Raw genomic sequence first — 26,035 nt, 5'->3', positions numbered from 1 at the left:
CTGAGTAGTCATAGCAAGTGGGTGTGCACCCTATGCACATGTGTGTGATGTTGAGTTTGGGTGTTTGTGTCCTAGTTATATTCTTACTTGTATTTTTGTTCCTATTGGCATTGCTGTTTGTGGTTGTGAAGGGGTTTAGGGAGCGCAAACTATCTGAAAGAAAGCGTTCAAGAGTTGTGTGAGTTTCAAAAGGGGTAAAGAGAGTAAAGCCTTTGTGAGAGTCTGTGCCTGCCGGCCTGTGTCTGTAGACACCAGAGTTAACTTGCTAACAGTTGCTTACTGTGGTGCAGTGCTCACTATTGTATTCTCTACTTGTCATTGGCTCTGATATATGTTTGTATGTAAATATTCTTGTATATAATAATAGTTGTTGATCCTCTAATTTTCTACTATATATATACTGTAGCTATATATGTCCCGCCCCACCATTCGTTTGTTGGGTCAATGAGCTAATCCATAGAGTGCTCCAGCTATGAACCTTCTGATTCATAGTGCATCAAGGCATGTTGCGGTCTGTCCCAGAGCACTGAGGTGCCCTGCTCCTAAAGAGGGGAAACTGCTAGGGAGGAAGCCCTAGCAGGGAATAAGGAGGCCAGCTGTTGGCTGCCAGGGCAACCAGAGGTCAGCTGACTAGAAGGGGCAGGGCCTGGCTCCCTTATAAACCCTAGGGGCTGGAGCCAGAGGCAGTTCCCTGCCAGCAGCCAAGGAGGAAGGAGCTCTCTCTTGTGGAAGAGAGGAGCAGCCTGACTGAAGGTGCAGCGTCTGACAGGGCTGAGGGTTGGAGTGTTCCCTGGTAGGCTGGACTGTTGCTATGGCTGGGTGGCTTCCGTTTATGTTACAGCCCAGGGGCTTACGTTTGTGTTGTTGTTTGTCACTGGTGGTTTGGGTGCGGCTATCAGGGGTCGGAGGAGGCCTCATAGGGGACTCACAGCAGTGTGGGAACCCCAGCGCCAGCAAGGGCGCAGCATTCGGGGTGCACAGACCCCAGCCCCAGAGAGGGGCAGCTGAGAGGCCCCAGAGAAGGGGGCATTGCGGAGATGCCCCAGTGTGGGCCTGGTGAGCCCTGGAGAAGGGGACAGCATTGTGGTGAGCCCCAGGGAAAGGGGCAGTGCTTGAGAAGGCCCAGAGAGAGGGCAGTATTGTGGAAGAGGCCCCAAGAGAGGGGGCAGTGTTACTGTGAAGGCCCTGAGAGGGGGGGGCACATATGAGATCGGCACTAGGGCTCTCCCCGACCCTGAGAGGGCGCAGATCAAAAGAGGTAGGGCCCAGAGAGGACAAGGGGCCAGATTGTAATAAGGCTAGGACATAACAAGGTCTATTCCATCGGCGAGGCATGGGCTGCGGTGTAGGGAAGGAAACGGAGCCGCAGATAGCACCCCTTGGTCTCGGGGCAGTACAAGGGCAGCCTCCCGCTAATTAACATCAATTAACAGCAAGGCATGGCAGATGAGAAGGCGGGCGGTTGCCCCAGGAACAGGTGCATGGGCCACGTTTAGATTGGCCCAGAGCGGTTACCTGTTACAGGGTCCATCCTAATATAAATGCATCTGTTGTGAATTTAGATCTCATTTGAATACAGGGACTAAACGTGTTCACACAGCACTTTGTAGTTCGTGTTGATTCCCAGGGAAATACTGTGTCCAAACGGTTGTGCTTGTTCCAGTGATGGCTTCTCTACCTCACCTTGACAGATCTCTTGCTGGAACATCCCTGCACACAACTAGCTAACACTGATATGGACCGTTGTTTTAGAAATGAACAGATACCAAGTTCAGTAACCCAAGCACCTACATCAATTATCAATGGTAGCACTAAACTTTCTTCAAAAGATTTAAATCCTGAAGCCTTGTCTTGCTTGCTTTTTAATTTGAGAGGGAAATACCTTGGCATGATATTCTTCATTTACCATAGAAGATCCTCCTGAGAAGTTATACTAGGATTCACTAGGTAAGGGGGGAAAAAGCCTTTTCTATCTTTTGTTAGAGGGGTTCCCCAATATGGATTAGTGCTATACTTCCCCACATAGCAACACATGCTCTTTCTACAAAAGCAAGGACTTTCACAGTGTTTCCAGGACATTCTTATCTGTCAGATAAAGAAATACAGGCTAGATTAAACAACTGTAAGGTGGATACACGCTGGTTGGATCATTGTGTTCAATGAACACTCATCAATGGCTCCGTATCAAACTGGGCAGAGGTTGTTGCTCCATGGACCTGCTAAGTCCTACTACAATGCTATTTGAATAAGCATGGAAATAGTCAGTGAATGTAAATTTATAATGTAGTTTATTAATTCCATCAGTCAGAGGATCAGACTGGCCAACAACAGGGACAGTGCAGAATTAAACAGAAATCCAAAGCACATTTCCGTTCTACTCTTTTTATACATTAGAAGATCTTGCATCACAGGCACATCAATGCATCTTGCAAATTGCCAACTATTGATTTTTATAATTACAGCATGTCCAGAGCACTGACTTGGCCCAACTGGAAGCTGCCACTGCTTCTCTGTGGCCAGGCTTGGGCTGGGCCAGGGCTGCCACTGCTGTTTACAGCCCCAGAGCTGAAGCAGTCTCAAGGGGAGCTGGCAGAGACACAGAGGCAGGTGACAGCATGAGTGATGGGTGCCTCCTGAATCTAGGGGGGCACCCGCAGAAGCTGCTGATGGTGGTGGCCTTATCAGGGGCAGTATCAGTGTCGGCTGCCGGGGGGGGGGGCACCAGCCCTGTTGGGGAGGGGGGCACATGCACCCCTGTGCACACCCTACCAGTTGCCTATGGGTGGCAGGGGAGCACATGGCAGGGGTCACACAGCAGGGAGAATAGGCACCATGGGGGGCAAGTGGCCAGTGGTATAGTAGGCAGGGGTGACAGGCAAGGGGGAGTGGAGAAGGCTGAAAGGGCAAGGTGCAGGGAGGCAAGGGGTAGGGGATGGCCCCTCATCCCCACTCCTACTTTCTCTAACACAGCAGTGGAATGGACACATTTAAGATGACCCTCATAGATTTTATAGATTTCATAGACACTAAGGTTGGAAGGGACCTTGGAAGATCATCAAGTCCAGACCCCTGCCCCAGGGGCAGGAAGTCAGCAGGGGTCATAGGATCCCAGCAAGATGAACATCCAAATTTCTCTTGAAGGAGTTCAAAGTAGATGCTTGCACCATCTCTGGTGGTAGTCTATTCCAGACCTTGGGGGCTTGGGCAGTAAAGAAGTTCTGCCTTATGTCCAGCCTGAAATGGTCATGGAGGAGTTTGTGACTGTTTGACCTTGTCATCCCTTGGGGCGCTCTGGTGAACAGACTTTCCCCCAGATCCTGGTGGTCACCCCTGATAAACTTGTAGGTGGCCACCAGTTCATCCCTGAGCCTGCGCTTTTCCAGGCTGAAGAGTCCCATGGCTCTTGGCCTCTCTTCATAAGGTCTGTTTTCATGACCTCTGATCATGCGCGTGGCTCTCTTCTGCACTCTCTCAAGCTTCACATCTTTTTTGAATTGTGGGGCCCAAAACTGGATGCAGTACTCCAGCTGCAGCCTCACTAAGGCTGAGTACAATGGGAGAATGATGTCCTGGGATTTGCTTGAGAAGCATCTATGGATGCAAGCCAGCGTTTTGCTCGCTTTACTAGCCATGGTATCACATTGAAGGCTCATGTACATCTTGTGGTCAATCATGACCCTCAAGTCCCTTTCGTCTGTAGGGCTAGCCAACCCTCTACTAATTAGATTCTATACCTGAGAAATGATAACACATTTATAATTTTTCAGATACAGAATTGAATTATGGGAGGGGATATCTTAAATTAAAAATCATACTGGATTTGGGTAAAGAGGGGTACACTCGAGGGTGGCACTTTCTCTTTTTGGCATTGTTTAAACAGTTGGTTCTCAGTGTCTGTCTGCTCCCGTATTCACTGCAGCATGCCCTGTGTCTGCACTGCTTGCTGCCTGGACCACAGGGCTTGAGCTTTCTGGCATTCTGCTGCTTGTGTGGTTTTCTTTAACTCCTCTCTGTCCCTTCATAGGTTCATAGATGCTAGGGTCGGAAGGGACCTCAATAGATCATCGAGTCTGACCCCCTGCATAGGCAGGAAAGAGTGCTGGGTCTAGATGACCCCAGCTAGATGCTTATCTAACCTCCTCTTGAACACCCCCAGGGTAGGGGAGAGCACCACCTCCCTTGGGAGCCCGTTCCAGACCTTGGCCACTCGAACTGTGAAGAAGTTCTTCCTAATGTCCAGTCTAAATCTGCTCTCTGCTAGCTTGTGGCCATTATTTCTTGTAACTCCCGGGGGTGCCTTAGTGAATAAAACCTCACCAATTCCCTTCTGTGCCCCCATGATGAACTTATAGGCAGCCACAAGGTCGCCTCTCAACCTTCTCTTGCGGAGGCTGAAGAGGTCCAGGTGCCCCAGTCTCTCCTTATAGGGCTTGGCCTGCAAGCCCTTAACCATACTAGTGGCCCTTCTCTGGACCCTCTCCAGGTTATCCACATCCCTCTTGAAGTGCGGTGCCCAAAACTGCACGCAGTATTCCAACTGCGGTCTGACCAGCGCCCGATAGAGGGGAAGTATCACCTCCTTGGATCTATTCGTCATGCATCTGCTGATGCACGATAAAGTGCAATTAGCTTTCCTGATGACTTTGTCACACTGACAACTCATGTTCATCTTGGAGTCCACTAGGACTCCAAGATCCCTTTCCGCTTCCGTTCCACCAAGCAGGTCATTTCCTAGGCTGTAGGTGTGCTGGACATTTTTCCTCCCTAGGTGCAGCACTTTGCATTCCTCCTTGTTGAATTACATTCTGTTGTTTTCTGCCTATATGTCCAACCTGTCCAGGTCTGCTTGTAGTTGTTCTCTGCCCTCCAGCGTATCCACTTCTCCCCACAGTTTTGTGTCATCTGCAAACTTGGACAGAGTACACTTCACTTCCTCGTCCAAGTCGCTGATGAAGATATTGAAGAAATTGTTACTTGCTTTGCTCCCTTCTTTGAATGCTGCTTTAGCCAAACCCGCAGCTTGTAAAGTCATAGAATCATACAGAAGTAGGGCTGAAAGGGACCTCCAAAGCTCATCTGGTCCACCCCCCACAATCGGAATCATCCCATCCTGTATAAGTGCCCATCTAACTGATTCCTAAAATGATACAAAAACCTTATCACACAACTACGTGGTGCCCCAAAACCACAAGAACAGCTTAACCTGCGATAGGTAAAGCAGGAGGTTATGAGGGCACCGTCAGTGTCCCACTACTGCAAAGATTTTTAAAAGGTCTACCCTGCTTGCTTTAATTCCCATGTTTTAATGCTGCTACAGATACCAACAGCAAGAGCTGGGAGGAGCTGGGTGCCAACTGAATCCAGTGGCGTTGACGCATCAACCAAGCAGCAGCCTATTTTGAGGTAAAGTGTCTTGCCCTCAAAGCAGAGAAGAGAGAGCAGAGGAAGGAAAAGGAGAGGAATCCTGGCCTATGGTCTGTTCTTCCCTGTAGGAAGACCTGCAACTTGTGCAGATGGATCAGTGGCTCAAGGATTCCTCAAGACCCAGCAATAAGCCATATTAGAGATCATCCTTGAATTGAGTGATTGCCAACAATGACAATCATTGCCTAAGATTTCTCTGCCTAAGCTTTCCTCATTCCTGTCCATGTTCCCCCATTTTATTTCTTAAATCCATAAGGAACGCTTTCTTCCATGTTTGCAATGCTACAAGAGGGCAGTTCTCTGCTTTCCAAATCAGCAGCTGGAGTCACCCATGTGTGTGTGGTGGGTGTTGTTCTCTTTGTGTGTCTCTGTTCTGGTGCTGTCTGCTGCTGGAGGTGGTGTTACAGTACTGTGTGTTCCCTTAGAGACCTCAGTGTTTGAGAAAGAATGAGCTCAGGCTTGGTTTGGGGGTGAAGGCTCAGCCTGGTTCATTGCTTAAAAAGCCCCTGCTCACTAACATGAATGGGTAGACCGCGTCAGCCCCAGATACTTGTAGCAAGGTACAAGTAGAACTTGCATGCTTCAACCATGAGGCCAATACAAAGCTCCAGGGGTTTCTGGGTCCTCTCTTCACAACTGCTCTGAAATGTCCTGAATCATGTACTTTAATAGCCATTGGTATCTTTGCCCTGTCACCCTAAATCTGCAATATCTCACCATTCTCTAACATTAGTCTTCTGCACATTATGTCCCACACTATGCAGTATCGCCCTTATGCATCAGCCATGTCAGGGGTCTATGTAACCTTATCTTACAGACACACATTTCAGTTAAGCTCTGTGTAAACCGTGTGTGTCATGGTCTCACCCAAATCCAGCAGTGGGGGCTGGGCAGTCACCAAAGTGTTGTGCATATGTTCATGAAGTACATTTACTGTGGTGGCATTTGGTTTCTGTTTACAGCTAATGCTAAGCTACAAGCAGTTTTATAATTTTCATGGTGGTATGAACCATGGCATTTGCTATTATTAATGTAGTTTGTGCGTTTATGATGCGTCTCAAGGAAGGCAGCAAAGGTGTTGCTAAACCAAGTGTCAGGAATGTCCCAACCTAGACAGTAGCTACTCACACATCAGGGAAAAACCCAGTCTCTAGAAGATACAGTTAGAATCGAAATGCACTTGCATCAGCCAAAAGGGTGGCACAACTCTCACTATATATTTGGGCAGAAGCACCAGTCTGGTGAACAGCACTGACTGTTCACACTTCGAAGGGAAACACCTCCAGTTACATGATGAAGATCGGAGTGTGTTTCAAAGGAAAGTTTGACACTGAGAGAGCAGCTCTGTCACTCTTGATTAGCAGTTTGTTTTCGATGTCACTGTAAATCGGAGATGATACCAGGCCTGACAGAGTGATCTCTGAGGGAAAGACATCGTTTGCATCACATATACATTATGAAACTTTTACATTCATTTGCTCCCAGGACTTGAATTTTCCAGTGTTCTGCTGCTTGTGTTTTCTTACTTTATTACTATATTTTTAAAATAGTTTTCTCTGATAGATTTAATCTCATTCCTGCCCAGGTTTCTCCACTTTTCCCTAAATATGTATGGGCTACCTCTGTCCATTACTATGCATGTCTATATCTCCATTTCAGTGTGGACTGGAGGGCAGGGAAGAAGGGGATTCCCTGTCTCTGAGTGATCTGCCATCACAGGCAGTAATCCTACAAGACAGCAGTTTGCTGCTTACCAGATCAGTGGTAGGGGTGATACTGTGAAAATGGGATGTGCGGCCACAGTGGTTTGTAATCTGACTCCTCCACAGGCTCTGTCCAACCTTTATCATTTCCCTCCCAACTGGCCTTCTCTGTCATAGTCTACCAGGTTGGCCAATTTAGTGGGTGGAGCCAGGAGTGGGACTGGGGATTACAGGGGTAGAAGTCAAAAGCCTCAATTTAGGAGTCTAATACCAAGCCAGAGACAGGGTCTGGGAATCAGAAGTGTAGTTACCAAATCTGAGAGACAATCCTCAGGGTGACGTCCAACAAGAAGCCAAACCAGGCTTAGAAGCCAGGAAACAGCTCTCCAAAGATGACATCCAGGAACAAGACAAAAGCAGGGTCACACACCAGGGAAGCCAGAGGTGCTGCTGGCAGTGGCGACGCGTAGGGGGTGCATAGGGGTGCATGTGCACCCCCTGAGAGCACTGGTGCACCCCCTGACAGAAGTGTTCCCTGCTTAGGCGACGGGCAGGCAGGGCAGGTGAGAGTGCTGGTGCCCCCCTTAGAGCACCATCTGGGGAGTGGGGGTGCCAGGAGAAGCAATCCCCACAGTCCCCCCATGACCAATTGTGCTGACCCGGAAATGCTGTGCCGCTGGCCACAAAACCCCACCACTGGTCAGCGCGATCTGCCATGGGGGACCCTCTGCCCCATTGCTGACTGTCTGCTGGAGGCGCAAATGCCCCCCCGACTCAGGAGGCACCAGTCACCCATGGCTGCTGGGACTTCTGCTCAGATACTGGAGACCAGTGTGCAGCCAGGCTCAGGTGCTGGAGGAATTGTTTACAAGAAGCCCACGAACCAATCAGAGGGAAGGGCTGGGCATCAGCTGGCCTTGATTAGTTGTAACTGGGTCAGCTGCACTTGACAAGGACTCCAGGGCAGAAGCCTGACTGAGCTTCACAGAGCTGACTTAAGCTGCAGGGCAGGAGCCGTACACTCTCTACTGGGTTTGGAGAACTAGAAATCTAGGGCAGTGGTGTTCAGCCTGCAGCATATGGGTCAGATCTGGCTGTGGAGCTATATCATTTGGCCCAGGGGTCATCCCGCAGGTCTGAAAATCTGAAGGCGAGAGAGCAGTGGCAACATTAGTCTTTGCTCACCTACTCCCAAGTTTCCGGCCCATGGATGATCCTGTGGGTCAGAGGCCATGACCCAGCCCTAGCATGATAGATTGCACTGGCGCATGGTAGGGCCAACACACGGGGTCATTCCACAAACAGATCTGGTGCATGGGGTCAGGCCAACACGTGGCCAGATCTGGCATGTGGGATCAGACTGACATACAGCTGGATCCAGAAAGTGAGGTTGGGCCAGCACGTGTCCAGGTCCAATGTGGGGGTCAGGCCAGTGTGAAGCTGGATACAGCACACAAGATTGGGTACTGAATAAGATCTGGTTGGTGTAGGCAGCTGGATCTGGCATCCACAGCTGGGCTGGCATGCTGGATTGCAGCCATAGACCAGCCCTGCATGTGGGATCCTGCCTGGGGACTAGCATTGTGCCATTCATCCAGCTGCAGAGCCAGAAGTTTGAGCTCCACTGCTCTAGGGTAATTCCACATCTCCCTTTCTTTACAAAGGACAAGATAAGATTATACCTTATTTTAAATGACTAACAATAAACTATGTGGTAGGGTTGGGGTGATGTAGCCAGGATGGTCCAGGAAAAATGCAAGAGGCAAGGATTTTGCTGAGTGATATCTTTCATTGGATCAGCTATATAGCTGGGAAGGACATAGACAAGTTTTTAGGTACCACAGTACCTGTCCTTAGGTTTCTGGCAGAGAAGTGGACACAGCAGAGCTAAACAGCAAATGAAACAAGGGCTTGTGTAAAACTCTCTATGTAAATAAAAACAAGGTCTAAGAGAAATTGTCAGAGAATGAATGGACAAGAGAGAAGCAGTAGAAAAGCGATAATTAGAGATCATTCAGAGAAGTAGGGCTGGAAGGGACCTCCAGAGGTCACAAGGGTCATTATCACCTGTGACATGCAGAGGTTATTGAGTATCAGGTAGATCAGAATAGGCCATGAAGTCCATATGTTAAATTCCTGGTTCTTAGTGTCCAATAGGCTAATGAATGTTTGTTCTCACCTCTTGAAGGTTTGTTGAATTTCCCTTGAGCATAAGAACTGTGAGGTCAGACAAGGAGTTTTTTCCATGAAAAATGTTCTCTTCCCTGTGTTCTAGTTTCTCTGTCCTTTATCTTTTTTCAGTGCCTTGTAGTTGTGGGTTGTGTATTTGTAGCAATAAGTTAGACAAGCACTTGCATGAGATGGTTTGGATGGGGATGATGCCTTGGGTGTGTTCTGGAATAAGTGACCTTCTGAAGTCCCTTCCAACCCTCTTTTTGTATGATTCTATAATACAATACCATCCAGAACAGGGGCAGGCAATTATTTCGGCCAGGAGGCTGCAATGGTGGTCACGCTCCTTGACAAGTGCCCTGCTCCCGGTCACCATCTTGGGACTGGAAATCCCACCCCTAACCTCTGACCTTTGCCACTGGATGTCCCTCCCCTTGCCCCTGGAAGTACTCCTTTTGGGAAGGGGGTTTGCTGTCTTGGAACCAGAAATAAAACAAATTATATATTAAAAATCAAGCATCCGTAATAGCATTTTTAAATTTAATTTAAAATATATTTTGATCCCGATTTGTGTGTGGTTGCGCTGTCTATATACAAGGCAGACAAGATTCTTTGGGTGAATCTGATATCTTTTATTAGACCAATTTAAATAGTTGGAAAACAGTTTTTTTATCAAGCTGTCGGGTTTAAAAACCCTTTATCAGGTTGAGGAAGTCTCTGCAGTTGGTGTGTGCTTTTCCTGGATGGAATAAATAGTAAAGAAGCCAGAGGCTGGGTTGGTATGCATGCAAGATAGGCAGTCAGTGAAGATGTAAATTGAGGAGTTACTGGGTGAGAGAGAGGCTCTGGGAGGGGAGTGGAGAGAAGGGGGATGAATATAGCAGTTAAATAGTGGAGAGGTACCTGGTGAGTCAGATGTCAGGCAGGTTATAATGTGTCATAAATCCAATGTCTATACTTAGTCCTTGATTTTTTTGTATCCAGCAGGTTGATGAAGTGGAGTTCATAGGCTGGTCTCTGGGAAGTGTTTTGTAAGTTTCCTTTGAGGATCAGGACTGAGAGATTGGAGAGAGAGGGGTTTTCTTGTGAGAAATGTGCCCTCACAGGTAGTTGGGTATTCCTGTCTTTGATAGATTTCCGGTGAGCATTCATTCTGGTGCACGGTTGTTGTTTGGTCTCTCCTACGTATTTTCCATCAAGGCATTTGGTGCATTGGATGAGATATATTACATTTCTGGAGGTGCAGCTGTATGCAGGGATGCTGATGGCTCTGTTGTGGGGTGTAGTAATTGTGGGAGTGGTGGAGATGTGTTGGCAGGTTTTGCATTTCTTGTCATGGCACAGTCTGGATCCATTCGGTGTGTTCTGGGCCTGAGGAAGTTTGCTTCTGGTGATGAGGTTAGCGAGTTTCAGTGCTTATTTGAAGTTTAGGATGGGTGGTTCTGGGAAGAACTCTTTAAGAATAGGGTCTCTTTCTAGTATGGGTTGCAATTGTTTGAGAATTTTCTGTATGGGTTCGAGGGAGGAGTGATATGTCATAACCAGCAGTGTGCGATTTATGGGGGGTTTTCTTCTGAAAACGGGGGGGTAGGGGTGGGTGCAAGTTTGTGGTAGGGTGTGTGTGTGTGTGTAGCATTGAGTGGGGCTCCCCCCAGAGGCATGTGGGGGAGGGTGTGGGTGGGTGCAGTGTTTGTGGCATGTGTGATTGTGTATGGGGAGGGTGTGGTTGTGGGTTTTGTGGGAGAGGGTTTGAGGGTATGGTGGGGTTTGCATGGGAGGCGCTGTGCACACCCCACCCTCAACCGGTCAGCACTCGCCCCTGCCCCACAACCATACAGAGCCCGCATGCCCTGCGGCACCTCCCTGCCATCACCAACACTGCACAGCCCCAGCCTTCCCCCGCGCCGCCTGCCTGTTGCATGGCCTGCCACCCCTGGGCATACAGCAGGACTGGGGTGGCTCCTTCCAGATGCTGCTGCTGCTGCTGGCCCCAGCACCATGGTAGTGGTGGGGACTATGCAGGAGCAGCCCCCACCCTACACACCCTGTTTGCTCCGGGCTTGCCCATCCGGGTTGAGCAGCAGCAGCAGCGGTGGTGGCAGTGCTGGGCAGAAACTGTTGCTCAGTGCTGGGGGAAAGTGGCCCCTCCTCCATGCCTCCATCGGGCAGTTCTTGGTGCAGCTGTCTGGAGCCCGTGCCGCACCACTCTGGGCTGCCTGCAGTTCCAGCACTGCCACCTCTGGGCTGCCCAGTAGGCCTGCGTGAAGCAGCTAGTATTTGCTTCAGATTCATATTTGGCCGACTCGGGGGACAGTGATTCGAGTCGGTGATTCGAATCACTGTCCCAATTCGATTCAGCTGAATCTGATTCAGATATTCAGCTGCTGCTGAATCTCTGAATCTCCAAATCACCCAGACCCATCCCCTGCCCCTCTCCCAGCCCAGCAATGACTGCCCCACCTGCTGCAGCTCCCGGCACTTGGAAAAAAAAAGCCCTGGCTCAGCAGGTGCTGCTGGGCGGGGGGCGATCCCCACTGCCCCACGCTGCATGGGGGGCTCTGCATGAGGCCCTGGACCCCCCCCTCGCTCCCCCAGCCCCCCCACGGGTGCCCCGCCTGGGCCAAAAAAATTAAAAAAACCCCTGGGCTCACTGCTTCTGCTGGCGGGGGCGATCCCCGCTGCCCCCCACTGCCCTGTGCCACGTGGGAGGCTCTGCACCAGCCCCCAAAGCTTCTGCCCTAGGGGTGAGTCCTGGGCCTTATCTCAGCTTTTTTTTTTCTTAAAGGGCCAGAGTTGGCTCAGGCAGGGCACCTGTGGGGGGCTGGGGGCACGAGGTGGGGTCGGGGTGGCAGTGCTGGGTAAAGAGACCCACCAGGGGTCAACCCTGCCTTGGAGGTTGTGACCACCACAGCTCCTCACCACTGCCAGGAACTGCCACTGCTCCTCACTGCCAGGGGTCACCATCACCACTGCTTCTCCTCTTCAGCCAGCTCAGCACAGGGATTCCCAAAGGGGGTACATGCCAGTGTGCACTGATGTGTCACGAGAGCAACAGAAGTGTGCTATGAGATCCCCTGTGTGATGATGTTAATGCTCTGCTCCCCCATCCCGCACCCTGCCCTGCACCACCTTCTCCAGCAGTGGTGCCTCCAGCTGTTCTTCTAGGGACTGCCACCACTGCTGCCTTCTCCCATCCTTTCCCATCCCCAGGCAGCCCCTGCGCTGGCTCCACCATGCTCCCAGGAGCACACTCTGCTGTGAGAGTACTTGTACACATGGTGTGATGGGGGTTTAGTGTTCAGGGTTTTATTCTATGCCCCCTAAATTGAAATTGTGGGTTTTAATTGAAATCCACAGTCTCAATTTTTCTGTCATGTTATGGCAAGGGGCCTGATTCTTTCTTTCTTTCTTTTTTTTTTTTTTTTTTTTTGCACCGGAGCCTGCCCTCAGCCAGGCAGCAAGATGCCAGTGGGTTGAGTGGCCCTGGTCCTTTTCTCTGTGGTGGCAGCACCCCCCACGGCTGTCCAAGCAGGCTGCTAGCAAGCCAGCATGGGAGAGCCAGGCAGGCTCTGCAGAAAAAAAAGGGATCTGGCCCCTTACAGTTTCTGCTTTCAGCAAGCTCCTGCAGCCGGCAGAATGCCTAGGGGCACCTGGGAATGGGCTGGCTTGCCCCTGGGGCAGTGCAGGAAGGCAGCAGGAGGGAGGCTGGGTTTGCTGGCAGCCAGAGAAGGTGGTGGGAAGGGTGTATCGGGCTGCTGAACTGGGCTGGTAGCTGGCTGGTTGCTGCTGCAGCTTGGAAGTGCTTATCCAATGCTTCCCTGAGCCCACCTGGGCTTCCAACACACTGTCCTTGCCACTTTCTCTGGCCACCAGCACACCAAGCTTGTCCCTGGAGCAGTACAAGGAGGCAGAAGGAGGGCAGCTGGGTGTGCTGGCAGCTGGAGAAGGTGACAGGGACAGTGCACAGGGCATTGGAAGCTCGGGAAGGCTCGGGGAAGTGTTGGATCGGGTGCCTCCAAGCTGGGGCAGCACCCGACCAGCTAGTAGCCTGCCTGGGCTTCCAGTGCCCCATGCACTGTCTCTGCTGCCTTTGCCAGCCACCAGCAAACCCACCTATGATCCTGCTACATTCCTGTTGTGGTGGGAGAAAACTCCCTGGAGTTCGTTGTCTAGCCGCATAGGAACCAGGCAACACGGGTAAAAGCTTTACTGCAGTTTATTTGCTCGAGCAATGACCATTAAGCCAGCAAAGAGGCAAAATGGCCCCCCCTAAAGGGTGGGGCGTTCTTTTATACTTTTTACAACAAGGCAAGACTACAGGGTTAACAAAAGCAATACTTGGGCGGTGCTTCACAGATCTTCACAACAGCATATTTCTGTTAAGCTGAACTAGCACTTTTCTAAAAGCTAAAAGTTAAGTAACAGTAACATTATGATAGGTTAGCAAAAACTTGCACAGTAATAGATATTTCTTAAGGACACGATCACTGTACTTAGAACAATGGCTTCTTTGTCTTATCCTGTTCCTTGCTGTAGCTGATTTTACAGGACACAGATTCACTTGCTGCATTTTACTCAGAAAATGGTTAACACAGTTAAAATGATTACTTAACATAAGCAAAGGCTTAGCTGTCATTCTGCCTTGTGGTCAGCAACATTGCTAGGCCACAGGTCATGCCTTGTATTCAGCTGTAAAGCTAATACTTCTTAATAATCTAAATTATTGTTAACCTAACAGTATGGTATCCGAAAACTATTTTATTTCGGGGTAATAACAAACTTGCTCACCACACTGTGCTGCTCCAAGGACAAGCCAGCCCATTCCCAGGAAGCCCCAGACGTCCTGCAACCTGCAAAAGCCTGCTGAAGGCAGAAGCAGCAAGGGGCCCAATCCTTTTTTCCTGTGGAGTCCGCCCACCTCTCCTGCAGCTAGGGGGTGAGTTGACTGCTTCATCGTTGCAATTTGTAATGCTGTGAACTAAACTATATCGGGAAGTTGTTTATTTTGCAACGATGCAAACTCATTTAAAACACCCAAAACTCTTGCATGTTTACAGTGTGATGCCAGTAAACCACACAAAGTGACATTTTCATCATGTGTACATGGTAATGGCATCATGTGTGCAAGCACCCAGAGAGTTCAACTTTGTTTGGAGTAAGCACTGGACGCAGGGCTCCCTCCCAGGGGACTGCCCCAACACACAGACATCACCCTGCTCCCCTCTTTGCCTGACAGCTTCCAAGCCTGACACCTACTTTGCTTTCACCCTCTTGCCTCTGGTGCTTGGGGACAGGCACTCATGCTCCCCAGGTGCCTGTTTTGGTGACACAGCCCTAATATCTGCGTCTCTGTCTTTTCAGTGGCAGGCTATTTTCTACTAAATTTCTTTTCTTAGAGAGTAAAATCACCCTTGCTGTGAGTCAGGGTCCTTGTCCTGGTTTTGATATGACCCCTGCCCTGCTGGCATTAGACTGAATTGTGGGGTCCCTAAGCAGCTCACCTGAAGTTCCTTCTTCAGCAAGGCCAGCTGTGTTCCCTTGGAATAAGTAGAGAATAATTTGTAAATGCTTTTAGGAGCTGATATATTAGCAGCAGCCAATGAACACAGCTCAGAACAATACAGATTTCATTAAGTAATGTGACAGGCTGGCTGGTAGTGATTTAGCCCAGGGGTTTTGAAGGGGTAAAAGATGATTGGAGGGCTTGGGATTCCCTTTCTTCACCAATCAGGCCCTAGAGACTCGCCCTCTGTGTCCCCTGACTAGCCCCTTGGGTCACCGGGGTGGGGGGATAAAAGGGACAGCGTGGCTGACTCACGGGAGACCAGTGAGTGACCACGAGGAAGGAGCTTCAAAGAGCTGGCAAGAGCTGGGCCAGCGGGGCGGGAGCAGTTGTCCCAGAAGAGCCTGAAGGAGTGGGACCTGCAGGCAGCAGTTGGACCCTCAGCAGCGCCGTGTGTGGCTGGCAGGAGAGGCTCCCCGCTGGGCTCCAGGATCCCCTATGAGAGGCTGTGGCCAGCAGGAGAGGCTATTCCCTCCCCAGTACCTAGGCCCTATCTTCCTTGTTATTTGACGTTTTGTAGTTTGTGCCTTTTACATTTTGCCCACCAGTATTGTTTGCTCTGCTGTTTGTATTTTATATTTTGTTCACCCTGTCTTTTGTCAACTGGATGAATATGTCTATGATGGTAAGTGTCTAACCTTTATTGAATCCTGCCCCCTCAGGGCATTGTAGTGTCCCCTATACCCCCTGGTTTATACCGGTTATGTTCCCAGTACTGTTCTCTCATTAAAAGGTATATGGTTAAGTCCCCATTAGTGATCTGGCTCTGCTCTATAGGGGGAGGAGAGTCGCTACACCTCCCACAGCGCTTGTGCACCTGCTCTGATCCCTTCAATTGGAGAGGGGGTACCTCTTGGAGTACCGCCCAGGTTACAGTAACAAAGAGCAGAAGTCACTTTACATTACCTTCACAGACTGCCTCTGGAGCAGTGTTTCCCACTACAGGTGCTACTCTATATCTCTGATGCAGGAAGGGCTTTCATTCCCAGACGGCAAACCTCTAAGCGGGGCGGGAACAGTTGTCCTGGTCTTGGTTTGGCCAAAAAGCCCACATCAGTTCCCCTTCCAGCCAGTGCTCTGGTCCCACCACAGTTCCCTCTAAGCTGTGTGCGTGTGCAGCCGCGCACAATAAAAAATCATGCTGCGCGATAACTTTTTAATGCCACGCACACAGTGGTGTACTGATGGGGTGGGGGGCAGCAGGGGGCCATGGCCCCAGGCACTGGCTGTTGGGGGGTGCCCAGAACCATAGCAAGGGGGTGCCAATGTTCTCTCCACTGCCACTGCTGGCTTCGTATCCAGCCGCTCACCACCCGCCCCAACCTGACCACAGGCTGCTGCAAGAGCGGGGAGGGGTGGGCACGCTGAGATACCCATGTACTCTCAGCCAGGATTGGTCATGGATCACTAAACCTTAGAGGGAACATTGGGTTCCACTTGCCTTTCCTTCCTAGCTCCAGAACATTAATGAGGATGAAACTTTCTGAGGTCTTTAAACTGCTTTCAGGCATCAGGGACTTCAGTTCTGTAGAGCCCTGAGGTGTGGAATAGAAAACAGAAGAAAAACACTGAGCTAAGATTTCTCGGACTTTCTTGAGGCCAATTCTGATTTGGCTGTCATAGAGCTAGCTGCAGCTGGATGAGAGCAATCCCACTCTCTCCCAGCCCCACATCTCAGCCAGCGGGAGGGCAGGAACTGCTCCTTTGACACCTGCCACCCAAGCAGCTTGGCACAGAGAGGGCAGAGACAGTGGAGACCCTGCCCCTTCTCCTGCAGACCTCCCCCAGAGCTCAGGGGATCTGCACTGAGGGAAGTCTTTGAGTCCCAGATCCATCCCTGGAGCCCTCCTGAGGCCCTGCTGCTCAATACTACCATTGACATGGGACTGGGAGCAAAGAGCCAGTCTACCCCTCGGCCTTCATGCTCACCACCATGTTAGCCAGGAGCCTGGGCATGGTCCTGGATGTGAAGCAGATCTCCAGGAAAGAGAGTTACCAAGATAAAAGTATACGAGGGTACCCAGGTGTGAATCAGTCTTTACTGATACGGCAGGCTTGCTGGTAACAGCCTGGCTTGCCGGCTCGGAAGGGCTCCGAGTGATTGGGGAGGCATTCCCACCAATCAGGTGAAGGCAAGAGAAAGGCTTGCCCCGCCCTTATATATATATATATATATATATATATATATATATATATATATATATATATATATATATAATATGAGATAAAAGTGCCCATCAAGAATGATGGGTGGGTGGTGGGAATGGAGTGCCACCACCCACTGCCCTGAGCTGCCATTGCTTCATGTCCGGCTGCACACAACCCCCACCCCCGCTCCACGTCCAGCCCCATTTGCCGCCCCCCCCCCACACCTCAGACACACACCCAGCCACGTGCCACACCCACCCAGCCAGTGCCACATACCCACCCACACACACACACCCACTGCCCCAGCCACACACCATACACCCACCCAGTCACACGCCACAGTCCACACCCACATGTCACACCCACCCAGCCACATGCCACACACACACACACCCAGCCAAACACACACACAACCACCCACCCACTCACCCCCGTCCTGTGTGCCCCACTGCCTGCAGCCACTGTTGCTTCTGATGCATAAGCGCTTCTTAGAAGAGTTTTTGTTTAACTTAGACTGAAAACCTTCATGACTTGCTCTCTCATGTAACAACCAAGCACAATGTCTGAAACATCAGTTTACCAAAGGTAAAGCGGGGGAGCAAGGACCCTGTCAATGTCAAGCCATTGCCAAGACAAAAGTAGTTATTAAATGTGCTCAGAGATCCAGAGAAGTTCAGGCCCATGGCAATGGAGAAAGGCAAAACCCCCATGGACCGTGCCAGTTTGACCGTGGTGTAAAAATTCCTTCCTGAGTCTACAAGTGATGATTGGTTTGACTTTGAGTGGAGTGGCAAGAAGTTCTAGTGGGGAACCTCTGATGTTTTTTCAGTCTCAGCACAGATATCAGCACGTCGCAGTCAGAATCCACAACCTTGGCTGCACCCAAGTCTTCTTAGGGAGGTCAGAAATAGCCCTTATCAAGCCACAGGGGAAATCCAAGGTGGATGCAGTGGTGCAGCCCCAATTCTTTCATACCTGGTCCACCAAACTTTAAAACTAACTGCCTGACAGTGACAGCAGCATTTCTATTCAGGCAACAGAGAAGGACTCAATAGACTTCATTGCTCATTATTATCTACCTGATCCCTTCTAAACTCTTTTTCCACAAGTATTAACCACACTTTTTGCTTTTTAATGGTGTTCCATTAATCAAACTAGCATTTTTGTGCCATTCTGCTGTTAGCTGGTCCTATAATGTAACTCCTATTTTGCAGCCCTGAAGACCATTTTTAATTCTAACTAAAAACTTTAAGTCAGGTGTGGAAACGTTAACTCAAGTGAACATTCACTCAGGTGCGGCTATAACTTTAAGTGAGGCATTAGTTGCACTGCCAAGATGCTCAAGAAGGCTTGATTCTGTCTTCTGAATCTGAAGGAGAGATGTATGTTTAATTGTAATGACTACCTGACTAATGATACAACAGCTTTCAATTGTTTTTCGCCTAGTTTGCATTGTTTGTTGTATTCAATATATAACATAGCACATTAATTCATGTCCCAAGCAAGTTATATTTGCTTTTGCTTCACTCTTAAACTGAATAATACAGCCCCAGGCCCCTGGCATATTAGTAAAGCATCTATTTTTGTAACTGGAGAAAAATTTGTTGTGTTACATGTGATGTTGCTCCTCACCATCTGCATACCCCTTTTTAAAATCCTAGCTTTGCCCAGAAGAGCTGGCAGGATGGGCTTAGGAGGCCCCACGACAGGCTGGCCCCTGCCACGCTGTACAGGGCAGGAGCTCAGACTGCCCTTCCTGCAGGTGGCTCGTATCATGGCTGTGTTTCAGACCTTGCAGCCCACTGCGCCCATTCTCTCCTAATCCCACAAACCTCTGGTCTGGCCAAGCCCTCGCAATTCATGAGCCCAGCAACCGTGGGGAGCTCTGGAGTGAGCTGAATGGGCCAGAGCCCTCAGTCAGATCAGCACGGGTGCAGGGGGTGTTCTTTGCTGGGGGGGGGGGGGGAGGGGGGGGTCTGTCTTCTATCTGCCTGGGGGCTGCTGAGCATGTTTGAACCAGCTCCTCCTGCGCCTTGTTTAGGGGGTTCAGACAGGACTGATCCTGCCCTGGGCAGGGGCTGGACTAGACGAGCCCTCCTGAAGGCCCTGCCAGCCCGGCTCTGCTAGGACTGTCTGATCTGCATGGCATCCTACCCCAGCTTGCTGCAGACCCTGAAACGCCATGCCCACGGCTCCTTGTGCCCATCCAAGCCTTCAGCCAGTGTCCGTCCATGGAGGGAAGAAGGACCCACTTGTTGTTAATGGTTTGGAGCAGAATCAGATCATGCTTGTATACCTGAGGCCTTTTGTAGTCGGGGGAGGAGGGAGGGAAGGCAGGATGTGGCCCAGGGTCCCTGCCCGACTGCCATGTACAGGGCCTGGCACAAGCTGCTTTGTGATGTAGCTCCCATGTCACTCCATCGCCACAGAGATCAGGGATGGGCAGGGAATAAATCCTAGGCCCCGGTGCTTTCTGGTCAGTCTCAGCGCAACCCGAGAGACTCAGCTAAGGTGTAGGGAGAGGTTTGTTTGTTTGAGAGAGTTTAGAGATTAGATTAGATTAGATAGATTAGTAGCCAGTAGAGAGTTGTAGAGTTTAGAGATACTAGAATAGGTAGTAGTTAGGAGAGCAGGTAGAAGGAGGAGATAAACTTTAGATAGATAGAGTTGAATAGATAGAATAGGTAATAGATCTTAGTGATGGTAGGTAGGGAAGAGCTCAGATCCCCACGGCCTCGGGGTCTCAGCACTTGGGAGCTCGCTCCCATCACTCTCCCATTTCCAACCAGCTGCTCTGGCCCAGGCGGCAGGGAGAGACGGCCGAGGGACTGCCCAGTGCGGGTAAGGAGCCAGCAACACCTTGGGGGTTTGCAAGGAGGTGTGAAGCTGGCATGGGCCCTCTGCATACCCAGGCACGGGCTGAGCAGAGCTCTCCAGCTAGCAGTGATGCTGTTGGCTCTTGCCAGGTGTGCTGGGGCTGCCTCTTGGTGATGGGGTGGGTGGGAGCTCTGGGAATAGGGCGCTGGGTCAGCACAGGCTTGGAAGGGCCTGAAAGGTTCCCCGTGGGTGCAGGGAGTGGCTTGCAGGCTGGTGGGGGGAAGAGATGCCAAGGGGGCTTCTGCTGAGCAGCTCTTCTCCTCCGCCAGCTGCCCCGACTGCAGATACCAGGAGGTTCTGGGGTGCAGCTGACCCCACAGCCTCCTCCTGGCACACTGTGGCCAACAAACAGACCGGTCTGGGTGCAGGCCCCCCTGCTGGTGCATCCACCGTGCCAACGGGAAGAGGGGGAAGACGTGGGGACCAGTGATGTGCGCAGGGGCAAGACCCAGGTGAGTGGCTGTGAGGTACTGGTAGAGCCATACCTTGCACCATGGACAGGGTGGTGGCCATTTGCTGGGCCCTTCCTGCCCCCACCTGCTCCCTGACCACGGCCCAGCCAGAGCTTCAGTCTGCAGTCCTGGGAGGAGACAGCACCCTGCACCGTGCCGCGTGCAAACACCTGCCCTGGCCATGGGGAGCAAACCATTCCTGGCCCAGCCTTGCCTGTGCCCTGCCCTGACTGAGCAGTTTGAAATCCTCTCCCCAAAGAGCCCTGCATCCCCAGGTGCCCTGAGCGGCCAGGCTGGGACTCTGGCTCCTGCTTCTGAGTATCTCCTAGTACTAGAACCTCTGGTATCTGTCTGATAGAGAAGGAGAAATGGAGGCACGGACTATGGAGGGCTTTGCCTACAGGCCCAGGATTTGTGCAGATTTTTTTTACAAATTTTTATACCCTCAGTTCAGCATCTTCAAAGCATTTTTAATAGTGTAAATAATTGTCTTTTCTATTGACAAAGGGTTATCTGGTTTGGAACATCTCAAGAAACTGATTGATAATCAGGAAAACATAAGGTTAAGGAGTAACCAGACACTTAGGAGCCAGCTTGAAATTGCTCTGGGTAGCAGATATACTGATGGGATATCTCATGGTTTCTTCAGAAACAATAGATAGCTTGCAGCATCAGGGTTTGGGATTTTTACTTGTTGTGAACTAGCCTCAGCTTAGCATGACTTTTCCAGATCTTACTATAGTCTTTTAACAGACTTAAGGCAATTATTGGAGTGTTCATAACCTTTGGTGGGGAGGACTTCCACCAGTTGTCCCGGGAAAAGTATGACAACACTCGTGATCAGGGCTCCAACAGGCTGGACGCTGTAATGAACACTTTACCTTTGTTCAAGTGTTGCCCATACCCCCTCTGCCTTGGTCTCTTTGCCTCAGTATTCCCTAACCCGGCAACTGAGTTTTAGTCAAGTTTAAATAGGCCCCTCATAGTGGGACTGGGGAGTGTACGGCCTGAGATGCCTATTAAACTTTACTTCTGCTTAGAGGTGTGTGTGTGTTGGGAGGGAAAGTTCTTTGTAAATCCAGATTAGAACTGGTCTGATAAATGCTGAGCTGGGTGTGTGTAAATGTGAGTTGATTAGCATTTGGAGCAGATTCCCCATCATGCAGTGCTCCCCTGCTTCTCTGATCCCAGAATTCACTGCAGTCTACTTAGGGCTTTCTGTTCTCTATTTCCCATGTAAATGAATGGACATCTGGTTTCATCTCAGATACAAATGAGACCTAGGGCAGTTGCTCCCTGAGTCAGACAGGCTGTGTCCTGTGCCAGGGCCCCCCAACAACATGAAGCTGAGAGGTAACACTAGAGCCCGTCATAAAATCCTGCATGGCCAGCAGACAATCGGGTCAAGTGACTGGGGAGCATTGTGGTGGCACCGTGGAGGTCCTGCTGGCCTCTCCTCCCAGGCCTGGAGCACTCTGCTCAGCCTGGAGCGCTGCCCCTGCCAGTGCCAAGCAGGAGACACAGGAAGGAAGAGCTGCGAGTTCAGCCCCAAGCCACCTATGATGCAGCTGAGGGAGAAGTGGAGGAAATACCTGAATCACCTGCCCCTCCGTGTCCAGCGCACGACGCCAGGACTGGAAGGAGTCGATGACAAGAGCAATCGCCGGCTCCTTCCTGCCGCAAGCAATGGCCCCAGGTCCTGGTACTTGTCAGGCTCTGCCCCACGGCCCCATCCCCTGCCCTCCACAGAGCGGTGCCACATCCACCCTGCCCACGTGGGAGCCACACTGGCCTCTCATCCCATTGCCGGTTCGCGGTGAATCTGCGCTGTGGGAACAGCGATGTCGCCTTCCACTTCCACCTGCGCTGTGATGAGAACGGCCCGTGGTCACATGCAACATGGAGCAGGGTGGGAGCTGCTGGAAGAGGAAGAGCGGGCCGACCCCGTGCCATTCCAGCCGGGCGCCTGCCTTGTGATGATGGCGGGCGTCCAGAGTCAGTGCTACAAGTTCCAGGTGCAGGGGAGCCTGCCTGTCCCTTCCTGGACAGAGCGCAACCCTGCCAGGCCATTTCCCACCACAGCCCGATAAGCGGTCGGACTTGCTCTTCATGGACACGGCCCTGCTCTGCCAGAAACTGTCTTCACACGCACTGACCCTGCTCTTCCAGGACATTCCATCACCACGGCCATGACAGACAGCCCCTGCGTCCCCTCACGGACACAGCCCCGCTCGGCCAGGCTCATCCCCCCCACAGCCTTCACTGGGTGCCTATTGGTCCTTCAGTAGACACGGCCATGCTGGGAGACCCTGCCCCAACACAGCCCTGACCAACTGCCGGTTGTCCCGCCTGTCCCCACACAGCTCAGTAATCAATCAATCAATCAAATCAAATTGGCACTGTCCTTTCTTTACAAAGCATGGTGTATGTGCCTATGAATTCTGTTATGGCTGCCGAGTCCCATGCACAAGTGACAGTCGAGCCCACAGGTAGGGCACAGCCATGCACTAGCAAAGCAGTGCTCCGATTCTTTCTTCCTCTGACACTGGTGATCACAAAACTTGATCCAGTCTGCCTCACAGCGCCTCACTGCATCTGCAAGCTGACTCTGCCAACCAGAGTGGCCATCCACACTCCTTTCCCAAGCCTCCACAGCAAATCTAAAGGATGCTAAGTCATCTTTGCAAGCTTCCTGAAATCTGCACAGCCGCCCGCCTCTTTTCTAGACCCTTCGTGAGCTTCAGAGGACATCACATTCCTTGGGACCCCGTGATCCGGCATTTACCTGATATGACCAAGCCACCTGAGTCTTTTCTTACTAATAAACATTCCCATGGATGACATACTAGCAGGATTTGACACTTCTTAATCTGTCACCCTGTCTTGCCTTCTTATTCAAAGAATTTTATGCAGGCATCTGATATGAAAGCTGTTAAGTCTTTTGGTATGTTTGGTGTACGTCATCTATGTTTTTGAGCTGTATAGAAGAGTGGATAAAACACAGGCCTCATATATATGTTTTCATTTTAGTTCAGGGTTTGTTAATGGTCCAGGTTCTGTCTTGCAAAAAAACAAAGTTCCTGGCTGCTTTGCTGATCCTACTAGTGAGCTCAGCATCAAGATCTACATTGCTGGGAACAGTCGAGCCAAGGGAGAAAAATTGGTCAACAACATCCAGACGAGTACCATCTAGGATGACATCTGGAACCGGTTCTGAAAAGCCTTGGTGCACGATAGCGGTCTTCTTCAAGCCCAAGGGTTTTGCATGAGTCAGAGGACTTGGTAACGAGATGTTGTGTAACCCTGGGTGTGACACTACATGCGCCCTCACCTGAATAATGGGATCCTGGGGTACCCGGTAACCAGTCGCCCTGCCCAGCCCCCCTGGGAAGCTGCTGCAGTGCCCCCGAGTGGAGAGCCTCCCCTTACAATCAAGCACCCTTGCAGACAGTTCTCAAGCTATTTACAGGATTTAATTATTTACAACATAACAAATAATCATTAAATAAGCATATGGATATACTGTCTAATAAACCCTCAAGAACTTATTTACACAGTCTCTCACTTGCACACGGTGTACTGGGGATCCCGTGTGCACTGCCCCTGGTGGGGTATCTCAGGGAGCGGGACTGTCTGTGTCCCTGCACGTGGTCTGTGGACGCTCCCTGGCACTGGTGTCCGTCTCCGTGCTCCTGGGGTCTCTGGGCAGCGAGCAGCGGCTCCTCTGCAGTTCCTGCAAGACAGCCTTCCCCTGCTTTGTCCCCTTCCCTGGTTCTGCTGTCAGCAGTGTCTGGGCTGCAGGCTGTAGCAACCCTCCTGCCCCACACAGCCTCACAGCCCCAGCAACTGCAGCCCCTCCCTGGGCTTCACCCGCCCCTGGGGCCCCTCACCCCTCGGGGAAACTACGGCAGACTCCAGCAGTCCCCACCCCGGCTCTGCTGTGCTCACCCAGCCACACCGGCTGCAGTCAGGTCTCTCCAGGCTTGCGTTCTCCACACCAGCAGTCCCTGCCTGCTCCTGCTGCCCAGCTTCTCCACTCTGCTCCTGCAGGCCTCTCTCAGGAGCTCTCCGACGGACCACTGCGCTGAGACTCTCAGTCCTGTCTCCAGCCTGTCCCTCAGCCCCCTCTCTCTCTCTTGTTCTCCCCGCGGGAAAAAATGCTCCCCCTTTTATCCAAGCCTCTCAGCCAATCCCAGCTCAGGGCCCTTCCCGAGCTTTTGCTAAGGGCTCTCTTTCAAACTGTGCTGGGGTTACATCACCCCTCCCACTTCCAACACGGCTGCTCCCAAACAGCTTCACTTGCCCTCAGAGCCTACAGTGTGCCCTCAGGGACAAACTCTGTCTCTGCCAGGCAGCTCTTCCCTTTCTGTTCAGGTGGGTCCATTTTTCAAAGGCTGCTACAGTTGTAAGGCATGAACAGTGTGAGCCACAAGCGCTGCATCATCTGCAAACAAGAGGTCTCTTCTGATGATCTCCTTCACCTTCATGTAGCTCTGAACCTTCAGTGTTAAACAGTCCTCCATCATGCTCTCTCCTTGCTCTTTCAGGTTTGCCACGTCAGGAAATGGTGTAGTCCTTCTCCTTTATGAAACCTGATTTCAGAGCAGAGTTTCTGAAAGAGCTGCAGTATAAATTTTGAACTATATAAGCTTGTTTCTCAACACAACCATTTTCCTCAGATCTGAATCCAGATCCGAGCCCTATCCAGGGGTAGAGTCTGAATATTCCAAGAAGCAATTCTGTTTAAAAAATCAGTGGAGCCAGGATGTAAGCAGTGAGGCAAACCTTGATCGTTATTTGTCATGGCTTGCTCTCTGCTGTTCAGGGCCCAAATGGGAGAGACAGACTGCCCAAAGAAATGGCTGGACTGAAGGGGCACTGTTACATGTGCTCCGGGGGTGGTGGGGGGCAGTGCTTTAATTAGAGTGGCTCCGAGAGAGAGAGCCTCAGTAAGTGTCTCCTGTATCAGCAACCCCGTGCTTCAAAATGGCAGTGGAGGTTCTTCAATGAAAGCTCATCAGACAAGCGTAAGTTCAAGCGTCCCTGCTGCCATTTTGAAGCAGGGGACACTGATACACAAGATGCAGGAGGCTGCTGGAGCGCGGTAATTACAGCACATTGGAGCAGCCTGCACACTCGTGTACAGAGAGGGAGGTGACTGATGCAGGAGACCAGCTGGCTGAGCTCTTTCCCTTGGTGTTTTAATGCTAACCGGCCATTTTAGCACTGGGGAGCTCTCATTCCCCGTGGCAACTGCTCAGCCTCCACCATGGCAAGGTAAGAAAATAGGAACAGGGCCCTTTTTCAGTACAGACACTTCAATTCTGTTGTAAGGTTTAAAACCCCTGAGCTGAATACAAGCACATCACCAATAACACATCATGCAAAAAACTGAGACTCTTCTGGGGACCAATAACACACAATGCTTTTAATTCATTTGCTAGTCTTTGTAGCAGCTCCACACTTCTCTTTGGAACAGCTCCTTCTCTTCCAAGGGTCAATTAAAGAGGGAAACATCAGCTCATACACTTACCATACTTGCTGCTGAGTAACAAATGCTGGAGCCCCCATCACTCCCCTTCCCACAGCGACTCTTTTCCCCCAATCCTTTACCTTAGTGCCTTGTACTCTGTTACAAGCAACAGCCCAGCACCCAGTGCCCCCTCTTATCCTCCAATCCCTGCACAACCCACCCC

The 26,035-nt window shown here is 50.9% G+C and overlaps 1 long non-coding RNA gene across 1 annotated transcript; it reads left to right on the top strand.

Annotated features, from left to right (window-relative positions):
• The first annotated feature begins 19,004 nt into the window (after positions 1–19,004).
• Positions 19,005–23,859, top strand: LOC132252123 (uncharacterized). Its single transcript, XR_009463900.1, has 2 exons — positions 19,005–20,339; positions 21,607–23,859. It is a non-coding gene; the product is annotated as an uncharacterized LOC132252123 (long non-coding RNA).
• The last annotated feature ends 2,176 nt before the right edge of the window (positions 23,860–26,035 follow it).

The sequence above is a fragment of the Alligator mississippiensis genome, chromosome 8 (genome assembly GCF_030867095.1).
Source record: "Alligator mississippiensis isolate rAllMis1 chromosome 8, rAllMis1, whole genome shotgun sequence".
Lineage (NCBI taxonomy): Eukaryota > Metazoa > Chordata > Crocodylia > Alligatoridae > Alligator > Alligator mississippiensis.
The sequence above is the reverse complement of the archived record's forward strand: the minus strand, read 5'-3'. Positions and strand labels throughout refer to the sequence as shown.